Below are 7110 nucleotides of genomic sequence, written 5' to 3' on the forward strand. Positions count from 1 at the left end.
TGTTTTTATTTTTTTTTCTTTAAAATAAAAATAACTGATGTCAAAATTAAAAAAAAATCAGTTCTTTGGTTATAAACAGTTCTTCAGTGACACTTATTCTATGAACTTTTATTGTTATTTATTTATTTTTGGCAGAACCGGGGATTGAACTCAGACCCTTGTGCTTGCCAGGGAAGCACTTATTCTACTGAGCCATCTCCCCAGCCCTCTATGAACTATTTTAAAAATTTATTCTGTGAACTATTAACTCATTTTGCTTGTGTCCCTTGAAGACTAAGACAAAATGAATTACTTTGGGTTATAGGTCACAGAACATATTTCACATAGTTTACCTTGTTTTAGTATAAAACAATTGCCAAATAAAAATATACCTTTAGATCTGAGATAACATTTATTATTTATGAAGCTATTTACTGTTGTATGTGTTGCAGAGACTTTTTATCATTTAAAAGCTCAAGTACTCTTAAAAGCTGAAACAAAGTCTTTGTATATCTTCCCACAATGTTTGATTTGATCTTTTCCATTGACTCACAAATTCATTTATTCTTTGTCTAGGGCAGTATTTTCTATATTACTTTCATCTGACTTCAGCTGCTCAATTTGTTCAAGTTCTTTTCTGTCATCTGGGTGCTGGTTTTTCTTTTGTGTGTACACTTACAAAGCAGAATAATAACCACTAAATGAACAGTTTCAGCAACTACTGTAAGAAACCATCTGAGGAGCTTGGTGTGGTGGTACATGCCTGTAATCTCAGCACTCAGGAGACTGAGGCAAATTTGACACCAGCCTGGGCTACAAAGTGAGCTCAAGGCTAGCCTGAACTGCACAGGGAGACCCTGTCTCTTTTTTTGCACGGGGGATGGAGTAGAGGGGACATCGAACTCAGGACCTTATGCTTGTCAGGCAGGGCATATGCCCTGAGCTATTTCCCTATCCCAAGACACTGTCTCAAAAACGAAAGAAAAAAGAAAGAGGGAAAACGGTTTGAATAGCACCAAAAAGCTCTGCCTAACAAATTCACTGAAATACTGAGTGGCACCAGTAGAATCTCTCATCGTCTTCCAGGAGATTTTGAGCTTTGTTTCATTGTTGTGTGTTCCATTGATAACATAGTTTTCATGTGAATATCAATAGGAACCTGTACACTTCCATTACTTCTGTATCAGGTCCAGTATAAAGAAAGCACTTGTGACATTTACACGCAGGGTAGTAAAGTCCTCACATAAGTGATCAGTGGCTTATTTTTTTCATTAAGTTCGGAAACTTTGATGTTAAATGTACCCCTTTGTTCCTTTTCTTCTTCGAAAAGACAAGAATAGCTTCCCATTTGCTTGCTGTTAATGATAGTGAAATTGTACTGGTTATGCAGAGTGTTTCCTGTTACAGTGCAAGCATAATTCTTAAATAGGTCATCATCTTTTTTCCAAGTCACCACTGACTGGATTCAAATTCTCTAATGTTGTGAATTGGCAGGTGAGAGTCACAAAGAGAGTTTTCCAAAGTGACGATTTTTTTTTTTTTCCTTACTGGCATACTAGAATGTTCAGTTAGTGATGTTATAACTCTCCAAGGAAAGATTAGAATAGTTTGCCATCATTTCTTCTCAAACAGGTAAACTTGTAAAAGGTGATTCTGCGAGTTGGGTCTGCCATCCACCGAGCCTCCCATGAGGGCCCCAGATCAGGAAGCATGGCACAGGTGGACTGCTTCCTTTCTATGGAGGTGGCCACTCTCTGGGCTCCTACCAGTGGTTCCGAGTCCCTCTGTACCCTCACTGGTGGCCTGGTGCTCACTCTCCTTTTGGAATTTAATGGAAACTCTGTTAAAACACAATTGATTAAATCCTTAGCTATAAGGATCAGTTAAACCTGTACTCTCTCCTCCCTAGAGGTTGGAGGATGTTGCTCAAAGCTCTAGCCCTCTAATCATACGATGGGTTCCCTTGACAACCAGTTCCTTGTCCTGGTGGCTTTCCAAAAATCACCTCATCCACAAAAACTTCTATGTGATTAAAAGAGACTTGTTGTGAATAACATACTCATGTTACCTTCAACTTTCTGGAGGTATTTTAAAAACCATACCTACCCTCATGCCCCATACTTGGTATTAAATCTAGCCTTTGCACTGAGCTATATCCCAGCCCTTTTTTATTTTGCAAAAGGATCTTACCAAGTTTCTTAGTTTGGGCTCATATTTGCCATTCTCCTGCTTGTTAAGAGTTCTGGGATAACAGGCATGCACAGCCATGCACAGATAAGTTACAAGGAGCTATGAATAGGAATGAGGGACATGGACCCATTTAAATCATAGTGTTATGGGGATAATAACTCCCAATTTGTTAGATGTGCCAATTTTGTGATCTTACGATGTAGAGAAATGCAGTCAAAAATCAAAGGAAGAAATTGAGAGTCTTACTGAATTAAAAAAAAAAAAAAAAAAAGAATAACTCCTGGATTTCAAGGAGGGGTCCTAAGTGGGTGGCCACCTTGTACAGCAGTCACAACGTAAGTGTAACATGGGTCAAATTACAATCGACCTGTAGAATTGTAAGTATAGCTGCTTAGCTAATACTGATCCAATAGGGAAAAGAGGCACATAGCAAGGGTACATTGAAAGAATAGGAATTTTTGGGGAGGGATGGATACGAAAGTTCTGGTCACTGCCATGGGCATCTGATGTCTGTCTGGGTAATGACCACGTGGTGCTAATCACAGTACAGTATAATCTCAAGATGTTGTTTATCTTGAGGGAGGCCTGACGGACTGGCTATTGCATCTCTATCTGGAGGCCCATTCCCTTCAGAAAATCCAGCCACAGTCTTGGTGCCTCTCACCTTCTGTGCTGAATTTCTTGAGGGCCTCGTTCTTCTTTGACTGCTTATTAATTTCTTTTCTTTTTAAAAATGTATTTGGTTGTTGCAGGGTCTCACTACACAGCTTGGACTTGTGGTGATTCTCCTGCTTTCACGTTCCCCAGCACTAGGATTATGGTTGTGTGCCACTATGCCTGGACTCAGGCAGGCTCAGCCCACCCTGGGGGCAGGACTGGCATGGCATGTGGTGCCTGAGATTGAACTGCAGTCCCTGTGCTTGCCTAAGCTTGCCTAGGCAGGTGCTTTAGTCTGCTGAGCTATATCACTGGCCCTGCAGATTAATTTCTAATTTAGCTATTTTAATAAAAGTCTCATAACCAAATTTATTTTTTAATTATACCATAATGATGGTTTAATCTTGTATAGCCTACTGATTTTATGCTTGGCTATTTCTTTGAATAGTGAAGTCTCCAGTAATGATTATGGATTTGGCTATTTTTTTACTTTTGAGATAGGCTCTCTCTCTCTCTCTCTTTCTCTCTCTCTCTCTCTCTCTCTCTCTCTCTCTCTCTCTCCCACTCTCTCTTTTTTTTTTTTCTGTCAGTTCAAGCTGGCCTTGAACTTACTATGTAGTTTAGCCTGGCCTTGAACTCATGGTGAACTTCCTGCCTCAGACTCCCAAATACTGGGATTATAGGCATGCACCACCATACCTGGCTTATTTCATGTGTTTTGATGCTCTTTGTGTACACTTTTTTTTTTTTTTGGTCTGAGACAGGCTTTCATTATGCAGTTCAGGCTGGCCTTGAACTCACTGTGTAGCCCAGGCTAGCCTCAAACTTGAAGAGATCATCCTCCCTTACCCTACGAGTGCTGGGATTATAGACACCACACCCTGCTTTTGTGTACACATTTGTAATTTCTTTATACTGCTAGTTTTATGTGTTTGTTGGGGTGGGTGGGAAGGTCTTTCTCTGTTACCCAGGTTAGCCTTGAGTTCCTAGGCTCAAGCAATCTTACATCTCGGCCTCTCAAGTACCTGAGACTCTTCTTGGCTAGAATTTCTTTGTAAATTGGCCCTCCCACATTTATATAATGTCTCTATCTACAGTGACTTTCTTATTGTGAAGTCTATGTTTATAAGACATTATTAACTGTGTGTGGTGGCACATGCCTATTATAATCCCAGCACTCTGGGAGGCTGAGGCAGAAGGACAAGTCTGAGCCCAGACTAGTCAATTTAGCAATTTGGTAAGACTCTTTTTTTTTTTTTTTAATTTTTTAATTTTTTATTTTTTTGCTCAGGGTCTCACTACATAGCCCACATTAGTAGTGATCCTCCTGATTTCTGCCTCCCAAGTGCTGGGATAACAGGCGTGCGCCACCGCGCCCGGACTCCATCGCTGGCTCAGCGCACCTGAAGGTGGGGCCGGCGCGGCCAGGTATTGAACCCTGGCTCCTGCGCTTACCTAAACAAGTGCTTAGTCCGCTGAGCTATACCACCGGGCCCTAAGAATCTTAAAATTAAAAAATAAATTTATTTCTTGGACGTATCTCACTGATTAGTAGTTGGCCTAATCCCTAGCACTACAAATCTTTATTTCTGACTACTATTTGCATGGTATTTTTTGTTTGTTTTGTTGTTTTTAGCCTATATGTATCATTATTTTTGAAATGAGCTTTATGCAGCCCGTTAATTTCTTTCTTTTCAGTGATGTGTTTAGGCCCTTTGTATTTAGATCAGCCATTTTGTTATTTGTTCTTTGTTTCTCCTTTTTACCTTTTTTGTATTTTATATAGTGTTTTGTGAAAGGGTCTTATAAGTTCAGGTTGCCGTTGAACTCACTAAGTAGCCTAGCCTGGCCTTGAACTTGCCATGATCCTCCTGTCTCAGCCTCCCAAGTGATGAGATTACAGTATGTGTCACCATACCTGGCTCTTGTAGATTATTTTAGCATGTTTTAGTATTATATTTATTTTTACATCTCTGCCTAGGTTTTTAAAATGCTCTTTCTAACCATTTTGTATATACAGGTATATATGCATACATACAATTTTTTTCACTACAAAATAGTCCTTCGTTTATATTGCCCTTTTTGTTTCGTTTTGTCAGAGATGGGTGTTCCATTGCCATTCAAATATTGTAGGTGCTTGAATTCAGCAAAATAACCTAATATAGTCCACTAGTTCATAATAGTAGTGGGTTATCAGCAGAACTGGCAATACAGCTGCTTTCCCTTAGCTCAGTGAGAAGAAAGATTTGTACTAATAGTATTTAGACAAGATATCATGTCTGCATCTTGTACTTGGAATAGCTACTATGAAGACAACAATGTGGAATGTATTAATTCTTGTAACTGTCCTACTAACCTGTTTTGAAACTATCTCATTGCTATTTTTTTCCTCATTAAAAATAGTACAAAAACAACAACAACAAAAAAATGCTTTCTGATTCACAGTGCACATGTGCATGCGCACGCACACACACACACACACACACACCCCTACCCTGATCAACCTAGGGTGTCCTACATGCAATGGAAGCTTTCCACCAATAACAACATCCCCAGCCTAATGTGTCTACTTTTACATCCTACTTACCATTATTACCACTCCAAGATAGATTCAGAAACTTAACCACAATCATCTAAGTCTCACTTTAACTTTTGTTATAGCCATCTTATATCTATATATATTTTGAAAATCCTTTCAGACAGTACTTTAAGTTCTATTTTCTTAATTATGAGATATATTTAAAAGAACTGAAGAGATTATTTTCTTTACCTAAATTTCTTTTTCTGATGTTTTGAGCTGGGTCTCACTATTTAGTTCAGGCTCGCCATGAACTTAAGGCAACCTTGCCTCAACCTCCCGAGTGCTGCCATTATAAGCCAACATGCCCTGCAATTTACCTAGATTCCGGTTATTCTTCCTTCAGTCCTGCTATTCTATTCCTGTAAGTTCCCTTTTTTTTTTGAAGAGTTTTCTTTGATAATTAAGATCCGGTGTACAGAAAGTCTTTTTTTTTTATCTTGCTGGCTTCCATGGTTTCTGCCAACTCAGTTGAGTAGTTGTTCCCTATAAATAAGGAATCATTTTTTCCATAATTTTATTGAGAGACAAATGAGACAGTTTCAAATCAAATTGTTAGGAGTTTCAATAATTAACACATTGCATACTGTCTTCCTAGTGAGGAGTCATATTTTAATATGAATGTTTTAAAGTGTTTTTGTGTTTAATTTTTAGCAGGTTAGTCATCATATGCTTGGGAATGAGGTTTGTGCTCTACGGTTTTACTTTGCTTATCCTATTGACTGAACTTCTTTATCACTTTCTCAGACGGAAAAATTTTACTTTTCAGTTTTTTTCCTGTTTCACACATTTTTCTCTCCTGCAACTCTTAATGACACAAGTACTGGTTAAGAGTTGTCCCACTGGTCCCTGGAGCCTGTATTCACTGATAAAAATTTCCTCAGATTGGATAATTTCTATGGATTTATCTTTGAATTTACTCTTTCCTCTGATAATTACATTCTTATAGTAATCTCAATCTCCTTTATTAAAGTTCTAAAATGTCAGTTACTGTATTCACCTTTAAATTTCAGTTTAGTGGGTTGAATATGTAACATGTGTAAAATCCTAGGTTCATTCTCAGTCAGTATAGAAGAAAAAAAAAAAGCTTACTACTTCATGTAGATACATGTGCTCCACAACTGTCGTTCTGCAAATGTCACAGAATGTAGTTGCAAACTAGAGAGTGAGATTAGGGAAGTTTTACTGGAAAGGAAAATAACTCCTAGATTTCCAGGTGGGGTCCCCAAAAAGTGGCCACGTGGCCACTCAATTTAGAATTACTTATAAGCAAGTAGGGGACCGGACTTGCTTAATTGTTTAGTGATCACTTATCATAGGTGGGCCTTTAGATTTAAAATGACCAATTGGGACTCAGGCTTGCTAGCTCAGTGGTGCCACACAGTGTTTACAGTAAACTATTTAATTTACATACTTTTGTCAAAAATATGAATCTCAGTAGGGAGTGCCTGCACTGTTTAGTAGGCATGGGGCCACATTCCATTCTGACTGAGGAAATTTATTCTATGTCCAAAATCCTAGTTCATTGTCTCTCAATTTTTGTCAGTATGACTGGTCACTCCATTCTATCTCAGGCCTTTCCACTAGCTGGCTGCCTTATTCATAAATAAACTATCTTCCGCAATATCTTTAGTTTTTGTACTGAGCCTTTGTATCTCTCTGTTCACTTCTAGGGTGTATCAACCACCCTTAAAGTCAGTTTTGCT

At 38.6% G+C, this 7110-nt stretch overlaps 1 protein-coding gene and 1 pseudogene across 2 annotated transcripts in view; one reads left to right on the forward strand and one right to left on the reverse strand.

The window, feature by feature from the left end:
- Positions 1 to 7110, forward strand: part of Ttbk2 (tau tubulin kinase 2) — a 169937-nt gene that overhangs the window by 46900 nt on the left and 115927 nt on the right. The gene's annotated exons all lie outside the window — the stretch shown is intronic.
- LOC101575347 lies at positions 1018 to 2098 on the reverse strand (annotated as a pseudogene).

This window comes from Octodon degus, unplaced genomic scaffold, assembly GCF_000260255.1.
Source record: "Octodon degus isolate 3935 unplaced genomic scaffold, OctDeg1.0 scaffold00002, whole genome shotgun sequence".
Lineage (NCBI taxonomy): Eukaryota > Metazoa > Chordata > Mammalia > Rodentia > Octodontidae > Octodon > Octodon degus.